The 20,863-nt window shown below is 48.7% G+C and overlaps 1 protein-coding gene across 2 annotated transcripts in view; it reads right to left on the bottom strand.

Moving 5' to 3' along the window:
- RNPC3 (RNA binding region (RNP1, RRM) containing 3) overlaps positions 1-20,863 on the bottom strand; it is a 127,135-nt gene that overhangs the window by 11,632 nt on the left and 94,640 nt on the right. The gene's annotated exons all lie outside the window — the stretch shown is intronic.

The raw sequence follows: 20,863 nt of genomic DNA, 5'->3' as shown, positions 1-20,863 counted from the left end.
GCTTGTGAGGAGGCTCCGACGGGGCTTCTGTACAAGCGCCGGCCAGCCTGAGCAGGAGGATTTGTGTGTGGCTGTGAGGGAGCTCTTTCAGAGAGGCCCGACACGCCCCTGCTGCTATCAGCAGCTTGCACTATCCCTGACGCTGACTTTTGGAAGGGGGAAAGGGATGTGTATAAAAAAGAAAAATATAAAAATAAAAATATTCAAAGTAATTGTGGACCCAGCCACAAACGAACTGTTGCTATCGAGCACAGAAAAAACACTGAGGTACTCGGGGATATGGAGGGGTGGAGTGTTCTAAATTTAAATATTCAGTGCTGTTCCTACGGAAGCCGTCCATATCCCAAGAGTACTCCAGTGACCCCTAGTGGATGAAAAAGAAACACAAATTAAACACAATGTAATGTCCCCAGTTCACATTATATTCCACAGTGCACCTAATGCGGGCAATATATGCGCGAAGGTCCCTGTGCGACTGTCCCTTGCCACCCACCCTATTGTTAATCCACCACTGTACAGGTCTTCCTAATGTTGTAAGTAATACCCTTTTAAGACAGAAATGTCTGGAAATCCTGGCTTTTACCCAGCATTTCAGTGACTGGTTGTTTTGCCGGTCCCTGCCTGAGCCCCCTTTCACACAGACAAGCACATTACAGAGTCAAGCATTTCTACCTGGTAATTTGTGGATTAAACCGGGTATTTCCTCTCTGTGAAAGGGTCAACCTGGGTCGAAATTTCCGGGTCTCTGACCCTGGTAAATTCCTGACTCGAATTCCTAGGAATTTCAACCTGGGTTGACCCTTTCACAGAAAAAGGACTAGTGTTTATAGACAAATTACCGGGTAGAACTTCTTAACCCGGTAATTTTATTGTCTGTCTGAAAATGGTATAAGTAGCTTTCTTGGCTGGGACAACTATGAAACTGTGATTTAAATCTCAAGAAGAAAAAAAATAAGATTTTACTCACCGGTAAATCTATTTCTCGTAGTCCGTAGTGGATGCTGGGAACTCCGTAAGGACCATGGGGAATAGCGGGCTCCGAAGGAGGCTGGGCACTCTAGAAAGATTTATGACTACCTGGTGTGCACTGGCTCCTCCCACTATGACCCTCCTCCAAGCCTCAGTTAGGACACTGTGCCCGGACGAGCTGACATAATAAGGAAGGATTTTGAATCCCGGGTAAGACTCATACCAGCCACACCAATCACACCGTATAACTCGTGATACTATACCCAGTTAACAGTATGAATATAACTGAGCCTCTCAACAGATGGCTCAACAATAACCCTTTAGAGTTAGGCAATAACTATATACAAGTATTGCAGACAATCCGCACTTGGGATGGGCGCCCAGCATCCACTACGGACTACGAGAAATAGATTTACCGGTGAGTAAAATCTTATTTTCTCTGACGTCCTAGTGGATGCTGGGAACTCCGTAAGGACCATGGGGATTATACCAAAGCTCCCCAAACGGGCGGGAGAGTGCGGGTGACTCTGCAGCACCGAATGAGAGAACTCCAGGTCCTCCTCAGCCAGGGTATCAATTTTGTAGAATTTTGCAAACGTGTTTGCCCCTGACCAAGTAACAGCTCGGCAAAGTTGTAAAGCCGAGACCCCTCGGGCAGCCGCCCAAGATGAGCCCACCTACCCTGTGGAATGGGCTTTCACTGATTTAAGATGCGGCAGTCCAGCCGCAGAATGCGCCTGCTGAATCGTGTCACAGATCCAGCGAGCGATAGTCTGCTTAGAAGCAGGAGCACCCAGCCTGTTGGGTGCATACAGGATAAATAGCGAGTCAATTTTTCTGACTCTAGCCGTCCTGGAAACATAATTTTTCAAGGCCCTGACTACGTCCAGTAACTTGGAATCCTCCAAGTCCCTAGTAGCCGCAGGCACCACAATAGGTTGGTTCAAGTGAAAAGCTCTGATACATTTTTTTGAAGTTCTGGGTACCAGGCTCTTCTTGGCCAATCCGGAACCCCGAGTATCGTTCTTACTCCTCGCCTTCTTATTATTCTCAGTACCTTTGGTATGAGAGGCAGAGGGGGGAACACATAAAACGACTGGTACACCCACGGTGTTACCAGAGCGTCCACAGCTATCGCCTGAAGGTCCCTTGACCTGGCGCAATATCTTTTATAGCTTTTTGTTGAGGCGGGACGCCTTCATGTCCACCTGTGGCCTTTCCCAATGGTGTACAATTCTTTGGAAGACTTCTGGATGAAGTCCCCACACTCTCGGGTGGAAGTCGTGTCTGCTGAGAAGATCTGCTTCCCAGTTGTCCACTCCGGGAATGAACACTGCTGACAGTGCTAACACATGATTTTCCGCCCATCGGAGAATCCTTGTGGCTTCTGCCATCGCCATCCTGCTTCTTGTGCCGCCCTGTTGGTTTACATGGGCGACTGCCGTGATGTTGCCTGATTGGATTAGGACCGGCTGGTTTTGAAGCAGAGGCCTTGCCTGACTCAGGGCATTGTAAATGGCCCTCTGTTCCAGAATTTCATGTAGGGAAGTCACCTGACTTGACCAAAGTCCCTGGAAGTTTCTTCCCTGTGTGACTGCCCCCCAGCCTCAAAGGCTGGCATCCATGGTCACTAGGACCTAGTCCTGTATGTCGAACCTGCGGCCCTCTTGAAGATGGGCACTCTGCAGCCACTACAGTAGAGATACCCTGGTCCTTGGAGACAGGGTTATCAGCCTAATGCATCTGAAGATGCGACCCGGACCACTTGTCTAACAGGTCCCCCTGAAAAGTTCTTGCATGGAACCTGCCGAATGGGATTGCTTCGTAGGAAGCTAACATTTTTCCCAGGACTCGCGTGCAATGATGCACCGATAACTGTTTTGGCTTCAGGAGGTCTCTGACTAGAGATGACAGCTCCTTGGCTTTCTCCACCGGGAGAAACACTTATTTCTGGTCTGTGTCCAGAACCATCCCAAGGAACAGTAGACGTGTCGTAGGAACCAGCTGTGACTCTGGACTGTTTAGAGTCCAACCGTGCTGTTGTAGCACTTTCCAAAATAGTGCTACCCCGACTAGCAACTGCTCCTTGGACCTCGCCCTTATAAGGAGATTGTCCAAGTACGGGATAATTAAAACTCCCCTTTTTCGAAGGAGTATCATCATTCCGGCCATTACCTTGGTAACACCCTCGGTGCCATGTACAGTCCAAACGGCAGAGTCTGGACTTGGTAATGGTAATCCTGTACCACAAATCTGAGGTACTCCTGACGAGGATAGTAAATAGGGACATGCAGGTAAGCATCCTTGATGTCCCGGGATACCATGTAATCCCCCTCGTCCAGGCTTGCAATAACCGCCCTGAGCGATTCCATCTTGAACTTGAATTTTTTATGCATGTGTTCAAGGATTTTAAATATAAAGAAAGGTCACACCGAACCATGCGGTTTCGGTACCCCAACCGTGTGGAATAGTAACCCCGTCCTTGTTGAAGTAGGGGCACCTTAAGTATTACCTGCTGGGAATACAGCTTATTAATTGCCTCTAGCACAGCCTCCCTGCCTGAGGGAGTTGTCGGAAAGGCATATTTGAGGAAACGGCGGGGGGAAGACATCTCGAATTCCAGCTTGTACCCCTGAAATACTACTTGAATGAAACAGGGATCCACCTGTGAGCGAGCCCACTGATCGCTGAAATTTTTGAGACGGCCCCCCACCGTACCTGGCTACACCTGTGGAGCCCCCGCGTCATGCTGTGGACTCAGAGGAAGCGAGAGAAGAATTATGATTCTGGGAACAGGCTGACTGGTGCAGCTTTTTCCCTCTTCCCTTGTCTTTGTACAGAAAGGAAGCGCCTTTGACCCGCTGGCTTTTCTGAAGCCGAAAGGACTGTACCTGATAATACAGTGCTTTCTTAGTCTGTGAGGAAAACTGAGGTAAAAATATTTCTTCCCAGTTGTTGCTGCGGATACGAGGTCCCAGAGACCATCCCCAAATAATTCCTCACCCTTATAAGGCAGAATCTCTATGCGCCTTTTAAGGTCAGCATCACCTGTCCAGGGACAGGTCTTTAATACCCTCCTGACAGAATGGACATTACATTCATTTTGGATGCCAGCCGGCAAAATATCCCTCTGTGCATCCCTCATATATAAGACGACGTCTTTAATATGTTCTCATATTAGCAAACTAGTATGTTTGACAGGGTCACCGACCACGCTGCAGCAGCACGCTCTGCAGGTTTCAGTCTAGTACCTGAGTGTGTAAATACAGACTTCAGGATAGCCTCCTGTTTTTTATCAACAGGTACCTTCAAAGTGGCCGTTCCTAAAACGGCAGTGCCACCTATTTTGACAACCGTGTGAGTACCTTATCCACCCTAGGAGATATCTCCCAGCGTAACTTATCCTCTGGCGGGAAAAGGTACGCCATCAGTAACTTTTTAGAAATTACCAGTTTCTTATCAGGGGGAACCCACGCTTTTCCCACACTTCATTCATTCATCTGATGGGGGAACAAAACACTGCCTGCTTTTTCTCCCCAAACATAAAAACCCCATTTTTAGAGGTTAATGTCAGAAATGTGTAACACAATATTTTTATTGCCGGGATCAAGTCACGGATGTTCCTAGTGGATTGTGTATATGTCTCAACCTTGTCGACACTGGAGTCAGACTCCGTGTCGACATCTGTGTCTGCCATCTGAATGAGCGGGCGTTTTTGAGCCCCTGATGGCCTTTGAGACGCCTGGGCAGGCACGGGCTGAGAAGCCGGCTGTCCCACAGCTGTTACGTCATCCACCCTTTTATGTAAGGAGTTGACACTGTCGGTTAATACCTTTTACCTAACCATCCACTCTGGTGTCGGCCCCACAGGGGGCGACATCACATTTATCGGCATCTGCTCCGTCACTATATAAGCCTCTTCCTCAAACATGTCGACACAGCTGTACCGACACACCGCACACACACAGGGAATGCTCTGACTGAGGACAGGACCCACAAAGCCCTTTGGGGAGACCGAGAGAGAGTATGCCAGCACACACCAGAGCGCTATATAATGAGGGGATTAACACTATAACTGAGTGAATTTTCCCCCATAGCTGCTTGTATATACAATATTGCGCCTAAATTTAGTGCCCCCCCTCTCTTTTTTACCCTTTGAGCCTGAAAACTACAGGGGAGAGCCTGGGGAGCTTTCTTCCAGTTGCACTGTGAAGAGAAAATGGCGCCAGTGTGTCTGAGGGAGATAGCTCCGCCCCTTTTCCGCTGCCTATTCTCCCGCTTTTTTCTGGATTCTGGCAGGGGTATTTACCACATATATAGCCTCTAGGGCTATATATTGTGGTATTTTTGCCAGCCAAGGTGTTTTTATTGCTGCTCAGGGCGCCCCCCCCAAGCGCCCTGCACCCTCAGTGACCAGAGTGTGAAGTGTGTATGAGGAGCAATGGCGCACAGCTGCAGTGCTGTGCGCTACCTTGGTGAAGACTGATGTCTTCTGCCGCCGTTTTTCCGGACCTCTTCTTGCTTCTGGCTCTGTAAGGGGGACGGCGGCGCGGCTCCGGGACCGAACACCAAGGACTGGGCCTGCGGTCGATCCCTCTGGAGCTAATGGTGTCCAGTAGCCTAAGAAGCCCAATCCGGCTGCAAGCAGGCGAGTTCGCTTCTTCTCCCCTTAGTCCCTCGCTGCAGTGAGCCTGTTGCCAGCAGGTCTCACTGAAAATAAAAAACCTAAATCTATACTTTCTTTCTAAGGGCTCAGGAGAGCCCCTAGTGTGCATCCAACCTCGGCCGGGCACAAGATCTAACTGAGGCTTGGAGGAGGGTCATAGTGGGAGGAGCCAGTACACACCAGGTAGTCATAAATCTTTCTAGAGTGCCCAGCCTCCTTCGGAGCCCGCTATTCCCCATGGTCCTTACGGAGTTCCCAGCATCCACTAGGACGTCAGAGAAATTTTGCTGAATGACAAGATATAAAAAGGTATGCTTATAAACTACCTTATAGCTTGCCCCTTGAGTATGCTACTAAAAGTGATCAAGTCAGGATCTTTCAAGTATAACCTGCTGACTTATCAATTTGCTTTTTTGTAAACATAGATTGTAGCCCCCTTTAATGTATGGGTAAGGGGGGTGCTCGCAGACCAATAATCTCAGCAATCTGACTAGATTGCTTAGATTTTAAGCATAATCTGTCCGTGTGTACCCCCCACAGCGATAGCGATGCGCGTCCCCATCGCTGGTGCTAGATTGAGAGCCTGCATGCAGGCCAATCTAACAGGTCGCTCATTTCACCCGCTGGGTGAAATGAGCGGCCCCTCCGCCCACATGCTCAGCACACATCGCGCTGTGCTGAGTGGGGGAAGAGATGTGTGCTGAGCGGTTCGCTCAGCACACATCTCTGGCCACATCTGCCCGTGAATCGGGCCTGTACATTGAAATCTGACAGACTGTTGGAGATCAGTTCAAATCTTATAATCTTGTCTGACTGTGCCCGAAAACTGTCCAATCATAGTCCTCATTAAACTGCATATTCTACCAGGCCTAATCAGAATCCAACAGGTCAAAGAATGATCTGAGCAGCATTGCTGATCCTTCAGTGCCCATTCACACAACCTAACCATCAGAATTGGTGTGTATAGGTAGCTTTAGGTTCATAAAAGCTCATATAGTATTAATTTGGATTTTTTACTTACCGTAAAAACTCTGAGTCCATCTGGGGGACACTGCACACTTACACTTGAGTTAGTGTGTGAGTATGGAGTTTGGCACAACCTATGAAAAGAACTCCTCCCCCTCTAACCCCTCCCATCAACCCCATGTTCACAGGAAGTACTCCTCAGTTAAAGTTTAACAAAACAGAAAGAAAAAACAAAACCAACAATCAATAACCAGACAAAAGGGAAGGGATCACAGCGTCCCCCAGATGGGCTCAGAGAAAGATTTTACGGTAAGTAAAAAAAATCTAAATTTCTCTATCATCCACATGAGGGGATCAGTACGAAATCTTGCCAGACGGGATCCCGGCGGTTGGAAACCCAACACCGGAATCCCGACCGGCACAATCCCGACAGGGGGGCGAGCGCAACGCAGACCCTTGTGGGCTCGCTGCGCTCGCCGCGCTACGGGCACGGTGCCTTGCTACACTCGACACACTAATTTATTCTCCCTCTATGGGTGTGGGGACACCCACAGAGATAGAATATGTCGGGATTGTGCCGGGCGGGATTCCGGTGTCGGTATTCTGACCGCCGGGATCTTGACTGCAGTCCCACCTGGGGGACGCTTGGGTGATCACCCTTGGGTGATATCCCAAAGCAAGCCAAAGAGAGGGGGAAGGGAAGCGGGAAATCCGCCCTTAAGATCAGATGCCCAACAGAGGCATCCCCTCATACTAAAAGTATGGAAACTATAGAATAGATTTCCTGTGAAGGATGCCGATCTACACAGCTGCACAATAGAGGCACCTCCGCGAACAGCCCAGAAAGCCGGTGATGACACAAAGTTTGAAAGTGGAGATCTGGACGTAGAGGTACACTGTAAGGAGCCTTGACCACCCTGGTCTGAAGCACAGTGTCGACAGGCAAATACGGTGCGATTTAAGAAGACCGAAAGAGCCACTGGTCAAATGCGTTGACGCACTCACTGGATTTTGCCAGAGGCAGAAACAAATATACATACACAATAGGTGAAACCAAGTGGCGCCCCCTTATCACACCAAAGATGAAAACAAATAGCTTACACAATAGATGTGTGCAGGATGAATTCCTGCTCCAAGACACTTAATGAGACAATCTGTGTTAGCAGGGAGGATTCCTGCCCCCAATTCACTTAATGAACTAGAAGAAAAAATACAAAACACAACACATAGTGCATCCCATTTGAACAAAAGTCCCGGTAACTGACGGTGTCCCAAAGATGCTTCTGAAGAAGGACAATTTGTCCGAAAGCGCTCAAGCCTGGGGGACGTTTTTACAGCTTTGACGGAGGATACTAAGGAACTACTCAGCAGTCTTTGGGACACCGTCAGTTACCGGGACTTTTGGTGATTATATCTCCACACTGCTCATTGTGGCTCTCTGGATATCTTCCTTTAAATGCTGTTTTTATATCTTTGTTTGTAAGTGCGTTGTGTATTAAAATATATTTGAACCAAATACACAGACGGTATTGCACTATTATCAATTTCTTTTTCAAGCTTCTATGGGAACAGCATCCATGGAACAAAGTTAACTGAAAACTTCGTTGTACTACATGCAATTTTATCTACTACAATTTGTGAGTGGTACCAATAAGTAAATCCACACACCCTTTGTTCAAATGGGATGCACTATGTGTTGTGTTTTGTATTTTTTCTTCTAGTTCATTAAGTGAATTGGGGGCAGGAATCCTCCCTGCTAACACAGATTGTCTCATTAAGTGTCTTGGAGCAGGAATTCATCCTGCACACATCTATTGTGTAAGCTATTTGTTTTCATCTTTGGTGTGATAAGGGGGCGCCACTTGGTTTCACCTATTGTGTATGTATGGTTCCTTTAAAAAACCACGGTGAAGGTTTTTCTGTGTAACCAAGGGCTGACACCTAAATATAAGCGCAAATAGGATCTACACAAGTTTTTTCTGCAGAAACAAATATGCCAGATGAAAGTGATAAGGAGCTAACATGGTGTCCATGAGCGCCACAAGAGGATCCCCGGAGCGATCAGTGTACCAAGGAAGCCCTTTGTACAGAGATGAGAAGCTCTGAGGTCAATGTCGGCTTGTCACACAGGTACACCAAAAACAGAAAAATAAGATTTTACTTACCGGTAAATCTATTTCTCGTAGTCCGTAGAGGATGCTGGGGACTCCGGAAGGACCATGGGGAATAGACGGGCTCCGCAGGAGACAGGGCACTTTAAGAAAGCTTTGGATTCTGGGTGTGCACTGGTTCCTCCCTCTATGTCCCTCCTCCAGACCTCAGTTAGAGAAACTGTGCCCAGAGGAGATGAACAGTACGAGGAAAGGATTTTTGTAAATCTAAGGGCAAGATTCATACCAGCCACACCAATCACATCGTATAACTTGTGATAAACTACCCAGTTAACAGTATGAACAATAACATAGCCTCGGTTCAAACCCGATAAACTATAACATAACCCTTATGTAAGCAATAACTATATACAAGTCTTGCAGAAGAAGTCCGCACTTGGGACGGGCGCCCAGCATCCTCTACGGACTACGAGAAATAGATTTACCGGTAAGTAAAATCTTATTTTCTCTAACGTCCTAGAGGATGCTGGGGACTCCGTAAGGACCATGGGGATTATACCAAAGCTCCCAAACGGGCGGGAGAGTGCGGATGACTCTGCAGCACCGATTGAGCAAACAGGAGGTCCTCCTCAGCCAGGGTATCAAACTTATAGAACTTTGCAAAGGTGTTTGACCCTGACCAAGTAGCAGCTCGGCACAGTTGTAGTGCCGAGACCCCTCGGGCAGCCGCCCAAGAAGAGCCCACCTTCCTAGTGGAATGGGCTTTAATCAATTTAGGCAATGGCAATCCTGCCGAAGAATGCGCCTGCTGAATCGTGTTACAGATCCAGCGAGCAATAGTCTGCTTTGAAGCAGGAGCGCCAACCTTGTTGGCCACATACAGAGCTTCAGTCTTCCTGATCCTAGCTGTTCGGGTCACATAAATCTTCAAAGCCCTGACCACATCCAGGAATCCTCCAAGTCCCGTGTAGCCACAGGCACGACAATAGGTTGGTTCGTATGAAAAGATGAGACCACCTTGGGCAGAAATTGAGGACGAGTCCTCAACTCTGCCCTATCCACGTGAAAAATCAGGTATGGGCTTTTATATGATAAAGCCGCCAATTCCGAAACCCGCCTTGTAGAAGCTAAGGCCAACAACATGACCACTTTCCAAGTGAGGTATTTCAACTCCACTGTTTTGAGTGGTTCAAACCAAGGTGACTTAAGGAAACTTAATACCACGTTAAGGTCCCAAGGCGCCACCGGAGGTACAAAGGGAGGCTGAATATGCAGCACGCCCTTCACAAAAGTCTGTACTTCAGGAAGAGAAGCCAATTCTCTTTGAAAGAAAATGGATAAGGCGGAAATCTGAACCTTTATGGACCCTAATTTTAGGCCCAAATTCACTCCCGTTTGAAGGAAGTGAAGCAGACGGCCCAACTGGAACTCCTCCGTAGGAGCAGCTCTGGTCTCACACCAAGAAACATATTTTCGCCATATACGGTGATAATGTTTCAACGTCACGTCCTTCCTAGCCTTGATCAGGGTAGGAATGACGTCTTCCGGAATCCCTTTTTCCGCTAGGATCCGGCGTTCAACCGCCATGCCGTCAAACGCAGCCGCGGTAAGTCTTGGAACAGACAGGGCCCCTGCTGCAGCAGGTCCTGCCTTAGAGGAAGAGGCCACGGATCTTCTGTGAGTAACTCTTGCAGATCCGGATACCAAGTCCTCCTTGGCCAATCTGGAACAATGAGGATTATTCTGACCCTTCTTATTCTTATTATCCTCAACACCTTGGGTATGAGAGGTAGAGGAGGAAACACATAGACCGATCTGAACACCCAAGGTGTCACCAGAGCATCTACCGCCACCGCCTGAGTGTCTCTTGACCTGGCGCAATACCTCTTTAGCTTTTTGTTGATGCGGGACGCCATCATGTCTATCTGAGGCAGTCCCCACCGATCCGTGATCTGTGTGAAGACTTCTTGATGAAGTCCTCACTCTCCCGGATGTAGGTCGTGCCTGCTGAGGAAGTCCGCCTCCCAGTTGTCCATCCCCGGAATGAACACTGCTGATAGTGCGCTTACATGGCCTTCCGCCCAGCGTAGAATCCTGGTCGCCTCTGCCATGGCCACGCTGCTCCTTGTGCCGCCTTGGCGGTTTACATGAGCCACTGCCGTGACATTGTCTGACTGAATCAGAACCGGTTTGTTCCGAAGCCATTCCTCCGCTTGGCGTAGGGCGTTGTATATGGCCCTCAACTCCAGGACATTGATGTGGAGACCAGTCTCTAGGCTTGACCAGAGACCCTGGAAATTTCTTCCTAGTGCGACAGCTCCCCAACCTCGGAGGCTCGCGTCCGTGGTCACCAGGACCCAGTCCTGAATGCCGAACCTGCGACCCTCCAGGAGGTGAGCACTGCGCAGCCACCACAGGAGAGACACCCTGGCCCTGGGAGACAGGGTAATCCGTTTTTGCATGTGTAGATGGGACCCGGACCATTTGTCCAATAGGTCCCATTGAAAGGTCCTTGCATGGAACCTGCCGAAGGGGATGGCCTCGTATGAAGCCACCATCTTCCCCAGAACCCTTGTGCAATGATGCACTGAAACCTTTTTTGGCTTCAATAGGTTCCTGACCAGAGCTACAAGCTCCTGAGCCTTCTCCACTGGAAGAAAAACTCTTTTTTGGTCTATGTCTAGAATCAGGCCCAAAAAGGTCAGACGCGTTGCAGGGACTAGCTGGGATTTCGGTAAATTGAGAATCCAGCCGTGCCTCTGCAACGTCTTCACGGACAGAGACACGCTGTCCAGCAACTTCTCCCGAGATCTCGCCTTTATGAGGAGATCGTCCAAGTACGGGATAATTGTGACGCCCTGCCTGCACAGGAGCACCATCATTTCCGCCATTACCTTGGTGAAAATTCTCGGGGCCGTGGAAAGACCAAACGGCAACGTCTGAAATTGGTAGTGACAGTCCTGTACTGCAAATCTCAGAAACGCCTGGTGAGGAGGGAAAATCGGAACATGAAGGTACGCATCCTTTATGTCCAGGGACACCATCCAATCCCCTCCCTCCAGGATGGCGATGACCGCTCTGAACTTGAATCTCTTCAGGTTCAGGGATTTCAGATTTAAAATGGGTCTGACCGAACCGTCCGGTTTCGGTACCACAAACAGGGATGAATAATAACCCTCTCCTTGCTGTAGATGAGGAACTTCTACTATCACCTGTTGAATGTACAATTTGTGAATTACAGCCAACACCAGCTCCCTTTCCGACGGGGAAGCCGGCAGAGCAGATTTAAAAAAACGGCGAGGAGGCATGTCTTCGAATTACAGTCTGTATCCCTGGGAAACAATTTCTATTGCCCAGGGATCCACCTGTGAGAGAACCCAGACGTGGCTGAAAAGACGAAGACGTGCCCCCACTTGATCCGACCCCCCCTGGAAAGCCCCAGCGTCATGCGGTGGACTTTGCGGAAGTAGGGGAGGACTTCTGCTCTTGGGAACTAGCTGAGTGCAGCTTTTTTCCCTTGCCTTTACCTCTGGCAGCAAAGGACGATCCTCGTAGCTTCTTGCTTTTATTGGAACGAAAGGACTGCATTTGATAATGCGGTACCTTCTTAGCATGCTGCGGGGGAACATAAGGTAAAAAATTCGATTTACCGGCCGTAGCAGTAGAGACAAGGTCCGAGAGGCCTTCTCCAAACAACTCCTCCCCCTTGTAAGGCAATGACTCCATATGCCGCTTTGAGTCGGCGTCTCCCGTCCACTGTCGGGTCCACAAGAGTCGCCTAGCAGAAATAGACATAGCGTTTATTCTGGAGCTTAGTAAACAAATGTCTCTCAGAGCATCCCTCATATACAAGGCAGCATCTCTGATATGCTCAATTGTCATTAGAATGGTATCCCTATCTAAGGTGTCAATCTCCGCAGATAAGGAGTCTGCCCATGCCACGATAGCACTACAAACCCAGGCCGACGCCATGGCCGGTCTAACGATAGTTCCTGAATGTGTGTAAATGTGCTTCATGGCTTGCGATCAGCAGGATCTTGAGGGAAGCAGTATCCGGAGTAGGCAGTGTCACCTTCTTGGATAAGCGTGTCAGCGCCTTGTCTACTTTAGGCGAAGATTCCCATCGTATCCTATCCTTCTGTGGAAAAAGGATACGCCATAAGAATCCTTTTGGGAACATGTAGTCTCCTATCCGGAGACTCCCAAGCCTTTTCGCACAATTCGCTTAGCTCAAATGAGGACGGAAAGGTGACCTCAGGCTTTTTCCCTTTATACATGTGAACCCTCGTGTCAGGGACAGGGGGTTCCTCAGTGATATGGAAAACCTCCTTTATGGCAATAATCATGTATCGAATACCCTTTGCCACCTTCGGCTGTAATTTTGCATCCTCATAGTCGACACTAGAGTCAGTATCTGTGTCGGTATCCGTGTCAGCGACCTGGGATATGGGGCGCTTTTGAGACCCTGAAGGTCCTGGCGCCACAGGGACAGGCACGGTCTGGCTACCTGACTGATCCCTAGCTTCAGCCTTGTCTAACCTTTTATGCAGGAGATTCACATTTGCATTTAAGACATTCAGCATATCCACCCAGTCCGGGGTCGGCGTTGCCGACGGCGACCTGACATTCAAACACTCCCCCTCCACATTAAGCGAGCCGTCCTCGTCAAACATGTCGACACACACGTACCGACACACTTCACACACACAGGGAAACTCTTTTCTGAAGACAGTATCCCCTTTAAGGCCCTTTGGAGAGACAGAGAGAGAGTATGCCAGCACACACCCCAGCGCAATGACCCTGGAGACCAACACAAAATGTTTTTCCCCAGCAGCGCTGTATAATATCTTATCCTCCAATTATGTGCCCCCCACCCCCCTCTCTTTTAAACACCCCTTCACCGTGTGTAAGCAGGGGAGAGTCCGGGGAGCTTCCTCTCAGCGTTCTGTGGAGAGAAAAATGGCGCTGGTGAGTGCTGAGGGAGAAGCCCCGCCCCCTCGGCGGCGGGCTTCGGTCCAGCTCAAAGTTGTGTAAAAATGGCGGGGGCTCTTTTATATACATGTACAGTGCCCAGCTGTACATGTATATACCTTTTTGCCATGTCTTGAGGTGTTAATATTGCTGCCCAGGGCGCCCCCCCTGCGCCCTGCACCCATACAGTGACCGGAGTGTGTGAGGTGTGTGGAGCAATGACGCACAGCTGCGGTGCTGTGCGTTACCTCAGTGAAGCCGCTGAAGGCTTCTGCCGCCTGAGACGTCTTCTTGCTTCTGTTCTTCTGGATCTGTGAGGAGAACGGCGGCGTGGCTCCGGGGGTGGACGCCCAGGACGAACCTGTGTTCACCCCCTCTGGTGTCCAGTAGCCGAGGAAGCAGATCCTATCATTTAAGTAGGTCTGCTCCTCTCTCCCCAGTCCCTCGATGCAGGGAGCCTGTTGCCAGCAGAGCTCCCTGTAAAAATAGAAAAATCCAAACAAAAATGCTTTTTAATGCAAAGAACTCAAGAGAGCTCCCTGCAGTGCACCCATCTTCCTCTGGGCACAGTGTAAAACTGAGGTCTGGAGGAGGGACATAGAGGGAGGAGCCAGTGCACACCCAGAATCCAAAGCTTTCTTAAAGTGCCCTGTCTCCTGCGGAGCCCGTCTATTCCCCATGGTGCTTACGGAGTCCCCAGCATCCTCTAGGACGTTAGAGAAAACCTGTTGGTTTATTTCAATTTGTCAGGGAAGAAAAGCATGACGACCCAGGTAGTCGCTTTCAGTTGTCCATTCTGGAACTGGAGATGGACGATAGTGCTGGAACCCAAAGTTCCTCCCTCTGTATATGTGAGGTACCGTTCCAACGGCTCTCCAGCTGCAAGTGCCACTGTACATGTTGATATAGGCCACTGCAGTTGTGAAGTTTGACTGGATTAGGGCTGCAAGACCATGCTAATCTCTGTATCATTCCAATTTTTATTTTTTTTGTAAATGTGCTACCAAAGCGAGCATTTGTAGAAAGCCTTGAGCTGGAATCAAGGCGTTGTGGATTGCCCGGAGATGGGCCCTCATTCCGAGTTGTTCGCTCGCAAGGCGATTTTAGCAGAGTTACACACGCTAAGCCGCCGCCTACTGGGAGTGAATCTTAGCTTCTTAAAATTGCGAACGATGTATTCGCAATATTGCGATTACAAACTACTTAGCAGTTTCAGAGTAGCTTCAGACTTACTCGGCATCTGCGAGCAGTTCACTGCTTGTCGTTCCTGGTTTGACGTAATAAACACACCCAGCGTTCGCCCAGACACTCCTCCGTTTCTCCAGCCACTCCCGCGTTTTTTCCGGAAACGGTAGCGTTTTTATCCACACGCCCATAAAACGCCGTGTTTCCGCCCAGTAACACCCATTTCCTGTCAATCACACTACGATCGCCGGAGCGAAGAAAAAGCCGTGAGTAAAAAAACTATCTTCATAGCAAAATTACTTGGCGCAGTCGCAGTGCGAACATTGCGCATGCGTACTAAGCAGAAAAACGCTGCGATGCGAAGAAAATTACCGAGCGAACGACTCGGAATGAGGGCCATGGATGTGACATTTCCACTTTGGACCTCAATGTTTTTGAAAACCAGAGTTGAAATCCAAAACCATAACATCTGAGACTAGTGACAGTGGTTATGACCTTCCATGCCACGACAGAAAATAGAGTCCTAATGAGTCAGATTCGGATTGTGTAGTCACCAACGAAGATATTGTCGTATTTGAATTGACAGACTAAACTGTTGTTTATGTTAACTCAATACTGCCTGGGATTAATAACATAGAATTTGAGAATGAAGAATCCAGGAATGAGACCGGGAAAATGGACCTGTAAAGTCACCTCTATTTTACAGAGGAAGTGTATGCCATGGATCACTGACCCCTGAGGAAACTGCAGTCTGGTCTCGAAATCCTGCACTCAGCCAAAAGACAGATACCTGGGGTCGAAAAGGAGACCCCTGAACACCATCCTCCGCGAAGGAAGAAAACCGGAACCAAGGTCCACTGTGACAAGAGGGGCATGAGATGGGGCTCCTTTTTGCAACAATCGACCAAATATGGCAGTAATGGGAAAGTAACAGTAAAGATAGGATTTTAATTACCTACCAGTAAATCCTTTTCTCGTAGTCCGTAGAGGATGCTGGCGTCCACATTAGTACCATGGGGTACAGACAGGTCCACTAGGAGCCATTGACACTTTAAGAGTTTGAGAGTGTGAGCTGGCTCCTCCCTCTATGCCCCTCCTACCAGACCCAGTCTAGAAACTGTGCCCGAGGAGACGGACATCTTCGAGAGAAGGATTTTACACAGATAGTGGCAAGATTCACACCAGCTCACACACAAGGCAAACCAAGCTAACTAGCTTGAAACATCAGCATCGGCTGAACAAGGGGGGTCATTTGAAGTTGATCGCAGCATGAATTTGGTTAGCAGTTGGGCAAAACCATGTGCACTGCAGGGGAGGCAGATATAACATGTGCAGAAAGAGTTAGATTTGGGTGGGTTATTTTGTTTCTGTGCAGGGTAAATACTGGCTGCTTTATTTTTACACTGCAAATTAGATTGCAGATTGAACACACCACACCCAAATCTAACTCTCTCTGCACATGTTAAATCTGCCTCCCATGCAGTGCACATGGTTTTGCCCAACTGCTAACAAAATTCCTGCTGCGATCAACTTGGAATTACCCTTCAGATTACTTACCAAGTAACAAAACAGTACTAGAACTAAGCAGTACGGAAGTAAAAAACCATTGCAGGATCACGAAGCGCTGGGCGGGCGCCCAGCATCCTCTACGGACTACGAGAAAAGGATTTACCAGTAGGTAATTAAAATCCTATTTTCTCTTACGTCCTAGAGGATGCTGGGGTCCACATTAATACCATGGGGCTGTACCAAAGCTCCCAGAACGGGAGGGTGAGCGCGGACGCTCCTGCAGAACCGATTGACTAAACTTTAGGTCCTCAGAGGCCAAAGCATCGAACTTGTAGAACATGGCAAACGTGTTCGACCCAGACCAAGTAGCTGCTCTGCAAAGTTGTAAAGCCGAGACACCCCGGGTAGCCACACAGGAAGAACCCACTTTACGAGTAGAGTGGGCCTTAACAGATTTTGGACATGGCAAGCCTGCCGTAGAATAAGCATACTGGATAGTAAACCTGATCCAGCGAGAAATTGTCTGCTTAGAAGCAGGACACCCAATCTTGTTGGGATCGTAAAGGACAAACAGAGAGTCCGACTTTCTGTGACGACAACTTCTCTTCACAAATCTTCAAAGCCCTTACAACATCCAAGGATTTTGAAGTAATTGAGGAGTCAGTAGCCACTGGCACCACAATAGGTTGGTTGATATGAAAAGTTGACACAACCTTCGGAAGAATTTGCTGATGAGTCCTGAGCTCAGCTCTATCTTCATGAAAAATCAAGTAGGGGCTCTTGCAGGACAGTGCCCCCAATTCCGACACACGTCTAGCAGATGCCAATGCCAAAAGTGTGACGGTCTTCAAAGTGAGAAATTTGACTTCAACCTCCTGTAAAGGTTCTAACCAATCCAAATGCAGGAACTGCAGCACCACATTAAGTTCCCAAGGTGCCGTAGGAGGCACAAACGGAGGCTGGATGTGCAGAACCCCTTTCAAGAAAGTCTGAACCTCAGGTAGGACAGCCAATTGTTTCTGGAAGAAAATGGACAAGGATGAAATCAAGACTTTTATGGAGCCCAAACGCAGGCCCACATCCACACCTGCTTGCAGAAAGAGGAGAAACCGCCCTAGTTGAAACTCCACCGTAGGAGACTTCTTGGATTCACACCAAGACACATACTTTTTCAAAAAATTCAATGGTAATGTTTAGACATTACTCCTTTCCTAGCCTGTATCAGGGTAGGAATAATCTTGTTCGGAATGCCCTTCCGAGCTAAGATCTGGCGTTCAACTTCCATGCCGTCAAACGTAGCCGCGGTAAGTCTTGATAAGCGAACGGCCCCTGTTGCAGAAGGTCCTCTTGAAGAAGAGGCCTCGGACCTTCCAGCAGTAACTCCAGAAGATCCGCGTACCAAGCCCTTCATGGCCAGTACGGAGCAATGAGGATCGCCTGAACTCTTGTTCTTTTGATTAGTTTGAGAATCCTTGGGATGAGTGGAAGTGGAGTGAACACATACACTAACTGGAACACCCACGGAGTTACCAGGGCGTACACAGCCACTGCTTGTGGGTCTCTCGACCTGGAACAGTACTTCCGTAGCTTCTTGTTGAGGCGGGAGGCCATCATGTCTATATGAGGTGCGCCCCAAAGAATTGTCACCTCTGCGAACACCTCAGGGTGGAGGCCCCACTCTCCCAGATGGAGATAGTGTCTGCTGAGGAAGTCCGCTTCCCTGTTGTCCACACCCGGAATGAAGATTGCCGACAGCGCCACTGCATGCTTTTCCGCCCAGAGGATGATTCTTGTTACCTCTGACATTGCAGCTCTGCTCTTCATTCCGCCTTGTCGGTTTATGTAGGCCACAGTCGTTACATTGTCCGACTGAACCTGAATGGCCTGATCTTTCAGAAGAGGTGCCACTTGTAGAAGACCGTTGTATATGGCCCTTAGTTCCAGAATGTTGGAAGGATGGATTCCAGACTTGACCACCTTCCTTGGAAGTTTTTTCCTTGGGTGACTGCTCCCCAACCTCTGAGGTTTGCATCCGTGGTTAGGAGTATCCAATTCTGAATCCAGAACCCACGGCCCTCTAGTAGGTGAGATGTTTGCTGCCACCAGAGGAGCGAGATTCTGGCTTTCGGTGACAGACAAATCCTCTGGTGCATGTGAAGATGAGATCCTGACCATTTGTCCAGGATATCCAGTTGGAAAGACCGTGCATGAAATCTTCCGTACTGTAGAGCCTCGTAGGAGGCAACCATCTTCCCCAGAAGGTGAATGCACTGATGAACCGATACACGGTCTGGCTTCAGGACATCCCGGACCATTGTTTGTATCACCAACGCTTTATCCTCTGGCAGAAACACCCTCTGTACTTCCGTGTTGAGGATCCTCCCGAGGAAGGACAGTCTTCTTGTCGGCTCCAGATGCGACTTTGGAAGAGTCAGGATCCATCCATGATCCTGGAGTAGTTGAGTTGAGAGAGCAATGCTCTGCAACAGCTTCTCCCTGGAAGACGCTTTTATCAGCAGATCGTCCAGATAAGGAATTATGTTCACAACCTGCTTGCGGAGGAGTAGCATCATCTCCGCCATGACCTTGGGGAACACCCTCAGTGCCGTGGAGAGGCCAAACGGCAGTGCCTGGAACGGATAGTGACAGTCCAGCAGCGCAAATCTTAGATCAGCCTGGTGAGGCGGCCAGATCGGAATGTGAAGGTACGCATCACTGATGTCCAGGTATACTAGAAATTCCCCCTCCTCCAGGCCTGAGATCACCGATCACCACTCTCAGAGACTCCATCTTGAATTTGAATTCCCTCAAATAAGGGTTCAACGACTTTAGATTCAATATTGTCCTGACCGAACCATCCGGTTTCGGTACCACAAACAGGTTTGAGTAATAACCCTTGTTTGCTAGGTGAGGTGGAACTGGAATAATGATATTTGACTTTAGCAATTTTTCGAATTGCTTCCTGTAGGATAGCACTTTCTGTCAGGAAATCTGGTAAGCCTGATTTGAAGAACCTGTGAGGTGAGAGTTCTTGAAACTCCAGTCTGTACCCCGGGGTAACAATATCTTGTACCCAGGGGTCTAGGACTGATGATGCCCAGACATGACTGAAATTTCTTAATCTTGCTCCCAACCTGCCCGATCTCCAGGCTGGGAGGTCCACCGTCATGCCGAGGATTTTGAGGAAGTAGAACCAGGTTTCTGTTCCTGTGAACCTGTTGGTGCAGGTTTTCTGGATTTCCCCCAACCTCCTCTAAAGGAAGTGGAAGGGGGTTTGGACTTTTTAACTTTTGCGGTCCGGAAAGACTGCATTGTAGATGTAGGATAAGATTTCCTAGTAGGCGGTGCTGCTGAGGGAAGAAATGTTGACTTACCCGCAGTTGCCGTGGAGATCCACGCATCTAACGCTTCCCCAAACAGAGCCTGACCTGTGAAGGGTAGATTCTCCACACTCTTCTTGGATTCCGCATCCGCAGACCATTGGCGCAGCCAGAGTTCCCTGCGAGCCGAGACAGCCATGGAAGAAGCCCTCGCACTGAGATGGCCAAGGTCTTTCATGGCCTCCACCATGAAACCTGCAGAATCCTGTATGTGACGTATAAACAATTCAAAGAATCTAATTCCTCTAGTAATGTGCCTGACCACTAAACTATGGCTTTACAAATCCACGCACAAGCAATAGTGGGTTGTAACGCTAAGCCAGTAGCTGTGTATAAGGATTTGAGTGTAGTCTCAATCTTACGGTCAGCCGGCTCTTTTAAAGCGGTGGACCCACAACCTACACACAGAAGCGTCTATTACAGGCGGGATTTCCCACTTTTTCCTGTCCTCCTCGGGGAAAGGAAAAGCAATGAGAACCCTTTTCGGGATCTGGAATTTTTTCCCTGGGTTTTCCCAGGATTTTTAGACGCAGGGAATGTAAGGGAGGATTTCTTATTGTCATTAAAATAAGCCTCCTCTACTTGCTCAGGTACCTTATCAGTTATGTGTAAAATGTCCCCGATAGCTTCAATCATGAGTTGCACACCCTTAGCAAGAGATGCATCCCCCCCTGCAAATCCCCATCACAGTCTTCTGTATCAGAGTCGGTATCCGTATCAGCTTGCATGATCTGGGCAAGAGCATGCTTTTTTTAGGGTAAACAATTGGGGTCTTTGAAGAGGTAGTGGGAGCTGTATACAACAAAACCTCAACAGACTTTCTCAAAACCTGTGTTTCAGTCTCATTTTCAGCTATCTGAGATGAAATCTGGGATATCATTCCCCTAATAGAATCCACCCATGGGGGTTCGGATTCAGAAGGCTGAGACAGTATATTACAGTCCTAAGTACATAGAATAGACTCTTCAGGAGAAGATACACACTCTGCAGCACAAGATAGAGTTCCCAGACATGTTTATGTGAGCTTACAAACACACACACACAGGAAAATGTAGACAGTTTCCCCCAGAGTACCTTCAGAGAGACACAGAGTATATGGAGCCAGT

This window comes from Pseudophryne corroboree, chromosome 9, assembly GCF_028390025.1.
Source record: "Pseudophryne corroboree isolate aPseCor3 chromosome 9, aPseCor3.hap2, whole genome shotgun sequence".
In the NCBI taxonomy this organism is placed as follows: domain Eukaryota; kingdom Metazoa; phylum Chordata; class Amphibia; order Anura; family Myobatrachidae; genus Pseudophryne; species Pseudophryne corroboree.
This window is presented reverse-complemented; position numbering and strand designations above follow the sequence as displayed.